Here is a 14097-nt window from a genome sequence, read left to right as displayed (position 1 = left end):
TGTATATTCACCTTGCTGCTCATCCGTAAACACTTGTCCGTTGATGGGAATAGAAGTCCAGTTGGGTAGAGCAGTCACTTAGATGTGAGTTAAGTTTTAGCCAGTCACCAGAATGCCACAGTCATGTCTCTGAAGAAATACTTCACTTGAGGCAACTTTTTAACACTTAGTTCTGAAAATATGCATTTATCAAGTTATTTAAATAGCCATTGTAATAAGTCTTTGGAAGCAGAATCCCTTCACCAACATCCCTTTATTTACAAACTCTAACAGCAGTACACAGTGTGCTATCAATCAGCAGTCTACCTCCAGCCGGGGTGGGGGGGGGGGGGGGGGGGGGGCGGGGGGGGGTGACAGAGGAACTGACACTTCTGGTTAAGTACAAGGCAAAGGCTCCTAGATTGGCCCATCATTTGGATCCTTAATCAGGGAGTTCATACTCCAATAGGCCAACCTCAATGGCCTGATTGAAGTCATTACAGTCATAATACGAGAACTATGCAGACCTATAGAAATATAATAGAAACATAGAAATTAGGAGCACGAGTAGGCCATTCAGTCCTTTGAGCCCTCTCCACCGTTCAATGTGATCATGGCTTATCCTCTAACTCAATGCCATGTTCCCGCTTTCTCCTTATACCCCGTTCTCCTCGTGTTTGCATGGGTTTCTTCCGGGCGCTCCCGTTTCCTCCCACACTCCAAAGATGGTTAGGTTCATTGGCCACACTAAATTCCCCCTTAGTGTCAGGGAGACTTGCAGTGAATATGTGGGATTAAGAGAATAGACCTGGGTGGGATTGTTGTCAGTGCCGGCTCAATGGACTGAATGGTCTCCTTCTGTACTGTAGAGATCCTATGATATACCACTTGATACCCTTAAAATCTAAATAAAAATCTATCTCTTTCTTCAATACATTTAGTGGCTTGGCCTCCACTGCCTTCTGTGGTGGAGAATTCCATAGGTTCACTACCCTTTGCGTGAAGAAATCTTTCCTCATCCCAGTCTTGCATGGTCTACCCCATATCCTGAGACTGTGCCCCCGAGTTCTCGATTCCCCAATCAGGGAAAACATCCTCCCTGAATCCAGTCTGTCCAGCTCTGTTGGAACTTAGAAACACATTTCAACAGATTTCCTCTCATCCTTTTAAACTCTAGTGAATACAGGCCCAGTCGAACCAATATCTCCCCTATATTAAAAAGTTTTTTCAAATCTGAGTGATATTTGATGGCATAAATGTAAAAGTTAATATCCCAGAACACACATTAATTAAGTGAGATACCAGGGCAGGTTACGAGAGCTGGGACCCAAAGCACTTTAATTGACAATCACTTGTCACTGTTTGAAAATTAAACTGATATTTTAAGAACAGATGTCGCTTTTCAAAACAGCAATCAGCACCACTCCTCCCATCAACACTTCAACTGAGAAAAAAAATTATTTTTACACCAGACAATTTTTTTTTCAAAATCTTAGACCCTACCCATGCCCGTTCAGTCCTACTCCCAGAATGTGCATTTTAAATATATCCTCTTGGTTACAATAAAAAGCTAAGATCTTCAGTCCCTGGCTGTGCGATGCCATTCATTAAGTCATGATTGACGTGTTAAATTCTGCTCTGTGTGAAATAAACAGTGATCATTTTACATTCAATGAGCAAACTATCCATCTCTAATGCCCCATGAAATAGACCTAAATAGCAAGTTTGCATTGAAGTTTCAAATGAATACGATTGATTTCAGCTAAGATAATGGCAGAGTAATGGACCCTTCATCAATTCTTTTCTCTTATTTGTAAGTTCTTCATTCCTCTTGTTTCGCAGACATCCAGGAGTATGAAGCCTCTTTAATTATCAGTAACATTGTGATGATAACACTGACTAGAAAGGCTCCCTTATTGATGCAGTAGTAGGTGCACCATACGTGATCAGTGTAGTAATAATGTTTAAATACCAGAGACCATGCTTCCTTCTGTTCAATGTTTCTTAAATTATCCTTTCTTTCTGAAATTGCGCTCTCCATCTTAAGTGCATGAGAATTACTGTGAACAGGAAAAGATTATGAAGCTATAAAGCTCTACAAGCCTGTCCCTTTTTGATGCATTAACTTAACTGACCCCTCACCATATCCCTCACATAATTCTCATTCTACCCATCAATTCCATTGCAGTATACCCCTCAATCCCATCCCAGTGTACCTCGCAAATCCACTGTACTGCACTCCTTAAACCCACTACATTGTAGCTCACAATCAAACACATCCTAGCCCTTAATCCCACTGCATTGTATCCCTTAATCCCACTGTATCATGCCCCTTAATCCCATCACATCGTACTCCTCAATCTCACTGCATCATGCCCCTTAATCCCATCACGTTGTACTCCTCAATCACACTGGATCTGTCTGTCCAGCTGCATTACATCCCTCATCCCACCACACTGTATCCCACCACACTGTATCCCTCAGTCTCACTGCACTGTATTCCTGAGCACATTGTAGGGGTAACTTTCAACCCACATTTGCCGTCAGAGAGAATGATAATGTGGGTGGGAAATATGGAGAGAATCACAATTATCTCCAGCAAGATCACGTTTCCCAATGTTTCCTATCCCTTGCCGGGAAGGTAACAATGAGAACCTCATTCAAATATATTTTATTGTTTTAAGATATGTTTAAAGGGTCTCTCCTCCACATTATTCCCCCCTCTCACAGAACAGGTTCACAGCAGGATTGCGAAGGTGGAGAACAGTTGAGGAGATCTTGCCAGGAACACCAAGTAATTGTAGCCTCCAACATCCCTCCCACCCGCATGAGAGAGGGGCATGCCCGGGCAATGCCCTCTGGTACAAGGTGGCACTGCCAGGTTGGCACAGGATAGCTCTGCCAAACTGGCAGTGTCAACCTGTGCCAGGGGCAGTGCCGGAGCTGGGCTCACTGGGCCTGCGGGTGTTATGTGTGCTGGGGGGGGGGGGGGGGGGGGGGGGGTGGGGGGGGGGGGGGGGGCGCTGATGCTTGTGAGGGGGGGAGAGTGGCCCCTTCATAAGGTGAAGGGGAGGGGGGGGTTTGCCCTGATGCCTGCAACAAGAGTGGGGGTGACAGGAATCACCCCAAAGTCTGTAAGGGGATGGGGTGAGAGGGCATCACCCTGATAACTACAAAGGTGGGTTGGGGGCTCCAAATTTGCTCTTGTTGTAGGGGAGGGAGCCACGTCATTTGTGTGGTTGTAGAGGGGATGGGGGGGGCAGTGGAGCCCCAATGCTTGTGAAGGGGGTCCTAACAGGGGGACTGAAGTGGGGGGGAGGGGGGAAATTCAGTTTTTGTGCTGATTGAGGTGCCTTTTAAAGATGGTGCCCTGATCTCTGTGGAGCTGATCTTGCCGGCTCTGTCAGGCCTTGTCCCACCACAGTGATGTTGTAAACCCCGCCCACTTTTTTTACCCAGAGGTGCTCAAGATCTGGACTAAAAATTGGGCAGCGCAACTGGAGAACCACAAGTCGGTTTTCAGTCAGACCCTCGGAAAAAATATGGGAAAATTCCACCCGGTATTTTTTTTCACCAACATTCTTGTTTTCCTGTTTACTTTACATCATCACATCATGGGATACAGTTCCCCAGAGACCAGCCAGCCTGAAATAGTTTGCCTGTGAAGCCATTTCTCACATAAAGCTAGACATTCAACCCTGAGAACACTGCAGCCAAGAGACTTACGACCCTACCTCATCATAGAATCCCTGCAGTGCAGAAGGAGACCATTCGGCCCATCGAGTCTGCACCGACAACAATCCCACCCTGGCCCTATCCCTGTAACCCCACATATTTACCCCGCTAATCCCTCTAACCTTCGCATCCCGGGACATTAAGGGGCAATTCAGCATGGCCAATCAACCTAACCCGCACATCTTTGGACTGTGGGAGGAAACTGGAGCACCCGGAGGAAACCCATGCAGAAACGGGGCGTATGTGCAAACTCCACACAGACAGCAACCCAAGCCGGGAATCGAACATAAGGTCCCTGATGCTGTGAGGCAGCAGTGCTAACCATTGTGCTACCTATGCACCTTCATTAGGATCTGATAAAAATTTGGAACCCTGACTATTTTTTATAATTATAACTCTTAAACCCTTCGGATATTTCTGTTTGTCTTACTCACTTTACCCTGGGAATTTATTCTTGAGCTCAGGTGGGCTGTTTGGGTGAAAAATACTCTGCTTCTTACTCCTCAATTGAAGTGGCATGGTGGCACAGTGGTTAGCATTGCTGCTTCACAGCGCCAGGGACCCGGATTCAATTCCGGCCTCGGGTCACTGTCTGTGTGGAGTTTGCACGTTCTCCCCGTGTCTGCGTGGGTTTCCTCCACGTGCTCCAGTTTCCTCCCACTCTCTAAAGATGTGCGGGTTAGGCCTTGCTAAATTGCCTTTAATGTCAGGGGGATTAGCTAGGGTAAGTACGTGGGGTTATAGGGATAGAGTCTGGGTGGGATTGTGGTCAGTGCAGACTCAATGGGCCAAATGGCCTCCATCTGTGCTGTATGATTCTAAATTCCGATTAAAAAAGAAAGCTGTGTGCCTTTGAGCCCTAACTGGGAAGTGCTTGGTGAGATTATGCTACTCTGGGGATCTGATATAAGTGTTTGTTTCTCTGTTATCCGTGCACCTCACTTTAATGGACAACTTGCTTGAATACAATTTATCGGTTTCTTTCAGAATCTTGGGCAGCTTCTCATCTAACCTTGCCCTTTCTTCATAACCTGAAATTATATTTATTGTTTACCTGTGTGACCTCTCAACAATGGTAAAATCCTGCACCTATGTCCTGCCTTTAATGCAGTAATGTATTCTGAGGTACACCAGAGGAGTGCTATAAAGCAAAACTTGACACCAAAGCACAAGGTGATATTGGAGTGGATAACCAAAAGCTTGGTCAAAGAACTATGCTTTCAGGACTTTATTAAAGGAGGAATGTCCACTATGATGGTCACCAATTTTTACAAATACACCAAAGCTTCCTTTCCGGATGTATCACAGCTCGGAGTGGCTCCTGCTCTGACCAAGACCGCAAGAAACTACAAAGGGTTGTGAATGTAGCTCAGTCCATCACTCAAACCAGTCTCCCATCCATTGACTCTGTCTACACTTCCTGCTGCCTCGGAAAAGCAGTGAGCATAATCAAGGACCCCTTGCACCCCGGACCTACTCTCTTCCACCTTCTTCCGTCAGGAAAAAGATACAAAATTCTGAGATCACATACCAACCGACTCAAGAACAGCATCTTCCCTGCTGCCATCAGACTTTTAAATGAACCTACCGTATATTAAGATGATCTTTCTCTTTATCTGTGACTGTAACACTATATTCTGCACCCTCTCCTTTCCTTCTCCCCTATGTAGTCTATGAACGGTATGTTTTGTCTGTGTAGCGTGCAAGAAACAATACTTTCCACTGTATCCCAATACATGTGACAATAATAAATCAAATCAAAGTAAGATAGAAAAGCAGGGATTCTAAATGTTCCAGCATTGCTACTAGTCATGCCTTTAGCTGCCAAAACTGGAAAAGAATTCCAGTTTTGGCAGCTAAAGGCATGACTAGTAGCAATGCTGGAACATTTAGAATTAGAATTTGGTACCAGCACCCTTCCAAAGATTAAATCAGCGGCACTGCATTTTCCAGAATTATTATGTCCATTCCCCTTGGATCAGAAAAGGCGAAAGAGGTTTTCAAGATGATGATAGGTTTTAGTTAGAGTCGAGAGAGATGAACAATTCCCTCTGAAGAATGGATCAATAAAACTGAAGCTCACCCAATTCAAAATCATTGGCAAAAGATCTAGAAGGGCGATGAAGAACTTTCTCCACCCTTAGATTTGTATGGATCTGGAACGCTCGACCTGGAAAGGTGCTGGAAGCCAGGATAAATATTCATCCCAAAGGGGCAGCCTAGACAATTCCCAACATTGCGGTACCGCTTCCAAAACCTTGTGAAAAAGGGAACCAGAGGTGCCATGGGACTGACCTCTATGTTTTAACCTTTTGGATCTATATTCAAATTTATCCCTAAGGGAGATGACAGTCTTTTACCTCTGGTATCTGTAAGACTCAGAAGTGCTTCAGAGTTGAGAGACGTCCCAAAAATGATGTCGTATTGATGCAGAAGATGATGCTATTTGAAGTCATGGGTAATAGTGCAACAAATCACAACGCGGCCAGTAGTAAATGGATGAGATCTTACTCTCTTCAACTTTGCAATATTTGACCCGACACATATACCATTAAACCTAAGCATCCATCTTGAAAACTGTCCAAACAAGCAGAACAGTGCCCCCTGCCACTCCAATGGGGGGAAGGAGAGGTATTCATGAACCATCAAGACTTATACTTCATTCCAACTGGACAACAGGGAGACATCTAAATGTAACTGATCCCCTCAGGAGCTGAGTATCGTTGCTGGGAAGCTTTCGAGAGTTGTGTATTTATTATTTATCAGTGTCACAAGTAGGCTTACATTAACACTGCAATGAAGTTACTGAAAATCCCTTAGTCGCCACACTCCAGCACCTGTTTTGGTGCACTGGGGGGCAATTTAGCACGACCAATGCACCTAACCAGCACGTCCCTCGGAGTGTGGGAGGAAACCAGTGCACCCGGAGGAAACGCACGCAGACACGGGGAGAACGTGTAAACTCTGCACAGTCAGTGACCCAAGCTGGGAATTGAACCAGGGTCTCTGGCACTGTGAGGCAGCAGTGCTAACCATTGTGCCACTATGCTGCACAGTTGTGCATTGAAGTTTAAAGTGCTCATAAACTGCACCTTGTGAGTCAGGAACAATAAGGTGTCATCATATTTAAAAATAGAAGTAGAAATTACAGCACTTCTGATTGGGGTTGAGATCTGTTGGACCGAGGGAGACAGGAATGGACCTAATTCCTGAGGCAGCTTGGGAAGTCCCCAAACACTTGCACACTGAGAACCGTAAGTGCGAGAAGGATATTAGGGTGACAGAAGGGAGAGACCTGACTGAAATCTGCGTGGGTCCTTAGAAGAAGCAATACCCGGCATAGCCACGTTCCACACCAAAATAGATCTCCAACCCATACAACCACTTTCACTTCACCTTCCAGAACTCCTAGAATTTCAGGCTAAATCCACGTAAGCTTGGACATTAGGAAACTGCAAGTGTGCACAGATTGTAATTGCCACAAAAATAATGGGAAAAGCCTGCACACGGCAACACAGATAGCAATGTTCCGATGCAAAACAAACACAGTGCAGATTGAATTGGAAACATTTGCAAGGTCACAGACAGCCCTCCTTTTAAACAAGGGCAAACTATTAGCTACTACAACCATTTACATGTCAATGTGTCCATGATGCAGTCAACTATGAAATGGGGAGCCATAAAAGAATCTCTTCCCACCCCAGCAATTTAAATAATGTTGTAGCTAATGATCATTTGAGGTAATGAATGGAAGTGCGCTGGTGAAACCAGCCCTTAATAACAATGAAGGCAGAAACAGAAAAGGAGAGAGATCGGAAAGCATATAAAGAGTGGAAATTTCAAGAAAGAAATCATCTCTTAAAAAGCAAAGGCAGAACCAACCCAGAAATGATACATTTGAGGTTCTGGCTTGGTTCGATGATGGAAGGCAATGGCCTGATGGTATTATTGTGAGACTATTAATCCAGAAACTCAGCTAATATTCTGGGGACCCGGGTTCAAATCTCGCCACAGCAGTTGGTGGAATTTGAATTCACAAAAAAATATCTGGAATTAAGAATCTACTGATGACCATGAAACCATTGTCGATTGTCAGAAAAACCCAACTACTTCACTAGTGTCCTTTAGGGAAAGAAATCTGTCATCCTTACCTGGTCTGGCTTACATGTGACTCCAGAGCCACAGCAATGTGGTTGACTCTCAACTGCCCTCGGGCAACTAAGGATGGGCAATAAATGCTGGCCAGCCAGCGACGCCCACGTCCCACAAATGAATAAAAAAAGTAATTTTATACCATAAAGTGTGGCACTATACAACACAAACCGAGAAGGTTCCACATTTCACCATGGCAGCTAGTAATGGACCTCATTGTATCCATTTTCAGCAATCAACAACCTGTCACTCAAGGGCACCTGAGAGACATCTGATCGAAAATTGGCTCAGGTCTTGGCAGTCATTGGGAACAGGCAATTGTTCATTTGCATATGTAAATGGGGGACATACGGAAACAACATACTGAAGAAGTCGGAACTGAAATATAAACAGCAAATGCTGAAGGTACACAGCAGGTTAGATAGCATTTATGGAGAGAAACATAGTTAATGGGAGAATTCAATCCACGTGATAGGATTGCCTGGAGCGTGAGGCCCATGTTGCCTCCTTTGGCAGTGATTCGCTGGGTTATGTGCCAGTCAGGCACCTAACGTGGCCTGCACTGGGCCTACCCTGGGATGAAGGCCTTTGTGGAGAGGTGGCAGCCACTGGTAATGCACCCACCAGAAGCCCAGGATCAGCAAAGGACCAAGTCAATGGTGCGAGATGGAGGTCGCAGTGAGGGGGAGGGGGGCAGGGGGTTGGGGGGGGGGGGGGAGGGGGGAGGGTGGTCACTGGGTGTGTGATTGGGGGGGTGGGGGGGGAGTAGAGTTTGGCTCCCAGCTTTCCTGATGCCAGGTGCTTTTATCAGGCACTGAGCGTGTGACCGCAAGGGACGCCCTCTCCCGCAAGCTATCACTTCCCGTGTGGTGAGCGGCCGCCCCATGATGGTTGAATACCAATGGTACTAAATGCCCATTAAAGGGTCTCAACAGGTGGTGGGGCAGGAAGACCACCCACACACCTTCCCCACCCCCGCCTCCCCCACCCTCTGGAGACAGAGGCGGGAAGGCTGTGGGGTCCCCACTTGGCACCATCTTGTCCAATTAAATGCCCCTCGCCTCCAAACTCACCGAAGGGGTGCGTGCTCAGTCTTGCCCAACACTCACATTGATGACCGTAAGTTCTGATGAATGATCATCAAGTTTAAATGTTGTCTGTTCCTCTCTCCACAGATGCTGCCTGACTGGCAGAGTATGTCTAGCTTTTACTCTCAATGAACAGCATAATGCTTGTTTTAAAGTCCCCCTCACAGACAATAGGCAGTGATGAGCAGATCCACTCTCTCTCAGCATTCCTCACTGTAGATTAAACATTGGCTGCCAACAGGAACTACATTCAGTTTAACCATTTTTTTAAATGTTTCTGTGGAGCAGTAGCAGTTGCTAATCACTGTAAACAGTCCCGTTCCTGCTGACCTGCACATCCCCTCCGCTCCTTCACTCAGCGGCACCTACCGCTGGTGAGATAATCACACCCAAATTCAATTCCCAAATGTGAAGGCACAACCAGCACTGGCAGATTGATTGAAATGAGGTCCATGCCTCAGTTCTGGAGAGGCTAGCTGGGGTGGTGCGAAATCTACTGTCTTCATTCAGGGGTCAAGATAAATCCAAGTGAAGTTGCCCCATTTAGTCTGTTAGGTGCTCCGCGCCAGGACAGCAGTGAAGGTACTATAAGACCTCAAGAAACTATAAAGGGTCCTGAACGAAACCCAGTCCATCACCAGCCTCCCACCCATTGATTCTGTCTATACTTCTCCCTGCCTCAGAAAAGCAGCCAGCATAATCAATGACCTCACGCGCCCCGGACGTACTCTCTTCCACCTTCTTCCATCTGAGTCTGAGGTCACGTACCAACTGATTCAAGAACAACTTCTTCCCTGCTGCCGTCAGTCTTTTGAATGGACCTACCTTATATATTAAATTGATTTTTCTCTACACCTCAGCTATGCTCGTAACACTACATTCTGCATCCTCTCCTTTCCTTCTCTATGAATGGTATGTTTTGTCAGTATAGTGCGCAAGAAATAATACTTTTCACTGCATGCCAATACATGTAGCAATAATAAATCAAATAAAATCAAAATCTTTGCCACAGGACCTTTGGGCTGAGGAAGAGCAAAGTCAAACCTTGTTCCCAATCCTGACCATTAAGGAATAGATTAAACATTTAGAACAAGGGCGGCCTTATCGGCCCACTCCTGGTTTCAATGGAGACTGGCTGTGGTGAGGGGGCAGGCAACTAACCTGTTCTCACAAGACGGGCCAGTCATTAAAATATTTTAAGGGGCCGGCACGGCGGCACAGTGGTTAGCACTGCTGCCTCACAGCAACAGGGACCCGGGTTCGATTCCCGGCTGGGTCACTGTCTGTGTGGAGTTTGTACGTTCTCCCCGTGTCTGCATAGGTTTCTTCCGGGTGCTCCAGTTTCCTCCTACACTCCACAGATGTGTGGTTTAGGTTGATTGGCCATGTTAAATTGACCCTAGTGTCAGGGGATTAGCAGGGCAAATATGTGGGGCTACGGGAATGGAGCCTAGGTGGGATTGTGGTCGGTGCAGACTCGATGGGCTGAATGGCCTCCTTCTGCACTGTAGGGATTCTATGATTTTATGATTCTATGAAGTTGTCTGCTCCATTTGAAGTAATGTTTACTTTTTAACACTTTCAGGCTAGTTTTTGTTGGCCCCAGGAATCCCAGCAACTGAAGAGAGGCAAGAATAGGTCAATCTGACAGTTCAATGTTTTTCCAGCACGGCTTGTGGGCCAGGAGCAAGAGAAATGCTTCCAACCACCTACCTCAGCCCACCAAGCTTCCCCCATTAACCTCCATGATCATGCCCCCATCAATGCGCCCCCCCCCCACCCCCCAGCAACTACTGACTTGTGCAGGCACCAATTTCAGAGTTCCCCTGATGTTCAACGGCCCCTGCACAATTTCTGATCCCCTCAAACCCTTTGATGTATCCCTGTCACAAACGCCACCCCCCCAACAAGTGTTCAAACACACCACCCCCATCCACAATGTCCACCTTACCACTGATCCAATCCCCAATTGTCTTCTTGTCCTGTCAAGCTGGATTTTGGGGGGGGAGGAAGCTTTTGAAAAAGTCTAACAAGTCCCGCCATTAAACATAGCAGGGCGATTGGGTTTCTCTCCTCACCAAAGTGCAACTCCCCACCCCCAACTGTGCTTTCTCTTACCTCCATATAATTAATTGGACATACGTCTAACATATCTGAGAACAATTTCATCTACGACTCAGTTGGTAGCACTCCCATCTTTGAATCACAAGGTTCCAGATTTAAGTCCCACTTTGGTGTTTGAACACAAAAATCAAAGTTGACACTCCAGTGCAGAACTGAGGGACCACGACAAGGCTGAAGCAACGCATCCATCTTCAGTCAGATTTGACGAGTGGATGATCCATCTCGGCCACCTCCTTAAATCTCCAGCATCACTGATGTCAGTCTTCAACCAATTCGATTCACAACCATTTGATATCAAGAAGCAGCTGAAGCCAGTGGACTCTGCAAAGTCTATGGAGCCCTGACTAATATTCCAGCATTAGTACTCAGGACCTGTGCTGCAGAACTAGCTGAGCCTCTTGCCAAGATGTTCCACTCCAGCTGCAGCACAAAATTGCCCAGGTATGTCCTGTCCGCAAAAATCAGGACTGTTCCAACCCGGCCATTTACTGTCCCATTAGTCTACTCTTGATCATCAGTAAAGCGATCTAAGGGGTCATCAGTGGTGCTATCCAGCAAAACTTACTCAGCAATAACCTGCTCACTGATACTCAGTTTGGGTTCTTTCAGGGCCACTCAGCTCCTGACCTCATTATAGCCTCGTTCCAAACATGGGCCAATGAGCTGAAGGCCAGGTGAGTTTGACTGCCTTTGGCATCATGGTTGCATTTGACCAAATGTGGCATTCCAGAGCCCGAGCACTGCTGCAGTCATTGGGAATCAGGGGGAAAACTCTCCACTGATTGGAGTCATGAACAGCAACAAAGGAAGATCATTGTGGGGGTTTGAAGTCTACCTTCTCAGTTCTAGGACATCACTGCAGGAGTTTCTCAGGGTAATGTTCTAGGCCCATTCAACTTCAGCTGTTTCATCAATGACCTTCCCTCCATCGTACGGTCAGAAGTGTCGACGTTCATTTATGATTGCATAATGTTCAGCGTTATTCTGGGCTCCTCAGACACGGAAGCTGTCTATGGCCAAATGCAGCAAGAGCTAGGCAATATCTCGGCTTGGGCTGATAAGAGGCAAGGAACATTCACGCCACACAGATCTGTCAGGCAAGACAAGCTCCAGAGAGAGAAAATCAAACTATCTCCCCTTGACACTAAATCCTGCGGCGAGTAGCTCACCTCCTGACTCCCCAAAGCTTGTCCACCATCTACAAGGCACAAGTCAGTAGTACAATGGAATACTTTCCACTTCCCTGGATGATTGCTGCTCCAGCAGCACTCAAGAAGCTTGGTGCCATCCAGAACGAAACAGCGTGTTTCATTGGCACCCCATCCACTACATTAAACATCCACTCCCTCCGCTAACGACACACAGTGGCAGCACTGTGCACCATCTACAAGAGTCACTGCAAGAACTCAGCAAGGCTCGTTCAACAGCTGCTTCCAAACCCACAACCTCTACTGGCTTGGAGGACAAGGGCAGCAGATGCACGGGAACATCACCACCTTCAAGTTCCCCTCCAAGGCGCACACCATCCTGACTTGGAACTCTATTGTCATTCCTTCACTGTCGCTGGGTCAAAACCCTGGAACTGCCCTCCTATCAGCATTGTGGGTGTACCTATGCCACATGTACTGCAACAGGCAGACGGATAACTCACCACTATCTCAAGGAAAAATAGGGATGGGCAACAAATGCTGGCCAAGTCACTCTTGCCCACATCTCATGAAATATTTTTTTTAATAGTTACTATCTTTTGGATGAGTATATAAAAGAAGGCCCCACCTGTCTGTTCGAGTGGATGTGAAAGCTCCCTTCCTATTTTGAAGAATAACAGGGGAGTCTTGTCATCCAGTGGTTGAGAAAAGTACGATATATATATGTGAAGAGACAGGTATTTTTTTTCTTCAGACACACCAAGATTGTTTCTGGGTCAGAGCTAAAGAAAAATACTTGTTAACTTTATAATTAATTCACCCCTTTCTGAATTCAATATCATGCCACTGAAATTACTTTTATAATTAAGCAAACGCATGCTATCAATGAATGAAAACAAATTCCACTTAAAGACGAAGAGAACAGAAGGCGAGATGATAACCAGTAGCAGTTTTCAGGTGGGTGCTAGCGGGGTTGAGTGGGACATTAGACTGAGGTCAAGTGTTCGGCCCAGAGGAATTTAACTGTTGGGCCTCATTCGCATTTGATCAGTGTGATGCCTAGACACCCACATCAATAATAAGCAGCAACTTGTGGCTCTCCTGAGGGTTACTGAAAGTGTGAACACACTTGTTAAAAGAACGTCACACTCCCACCTCCAGTTTCGCTGGAAACATCAAAATATTCAAACTGACGCAACAAATGCCACTCTCCAATTCTCAGACACTTCCCCCAGATGTCCTCTTTGGGAAGTTGAAAGACATCCTATTTTAACAGAGAAATGAGCTCTTGATGCATCAGCCCAAGGATCTGCTTTTAATGCAAGAAATGTCTCAATCTGATTGGAGCAACAAGAGCGAGTATAGATCTTCATCCACTCCGCCTGCCACAGAATCAGAGCGAGTGAGGAGCGGACAATGGGAAGGTCTGTTGCCCTCAGGCGAGATTTACCAGTCTTGGCGCGACCCGAGACCAGAAAATCTCGCCCGAGGTCAACGGACATTTCCATTGTCCGCCCCTCCCCCACTCCGATCCCCGTGGTGAGCGGGGCAGTAGAATTCCAGCGCATATCTCCACTTCTCCCCACTGTACCTGGCGACAACACTTTCTGAACCTCCATCGCAGCCCTTCCACAATCCCACTGCCATCCCCCCACACCTCCACCACCCCAAGCACTTTCCTTTGCCGGTATCACATCCTTTTTTACCAATCAAAAAAGGACAGCACCTCTTTCTCATTCCAATCCGACATCCAACTGTCGCTAGCTGCCTTCACACCAGGTGCTAACAGCATTCTGTGGTTACCTGGTAGCAATTACAAAGCAATCTTCTCCTCTGATGAATATTGTCTCATTTCACAGTCCGGCTCCTTT

Source organism: Mustelus asterias, chromosome 15, assembly GCF_964213995.1.
Source record: "Mustelus asterias chromosome 15, sMusAst1.hap1.1, whole genome shotgun sequence".
In the NCBI taxonomy this organism is placed as follows: domain Eukaryota; kingdom Metazoa; phylum Chordata; class Chondrichthyes; order Carcharhiniformes; family Triakidae; genus Mustelus; species Mustelus asterias.
This window is presented reverse-complemented; position numbering follows the sequence as displayed.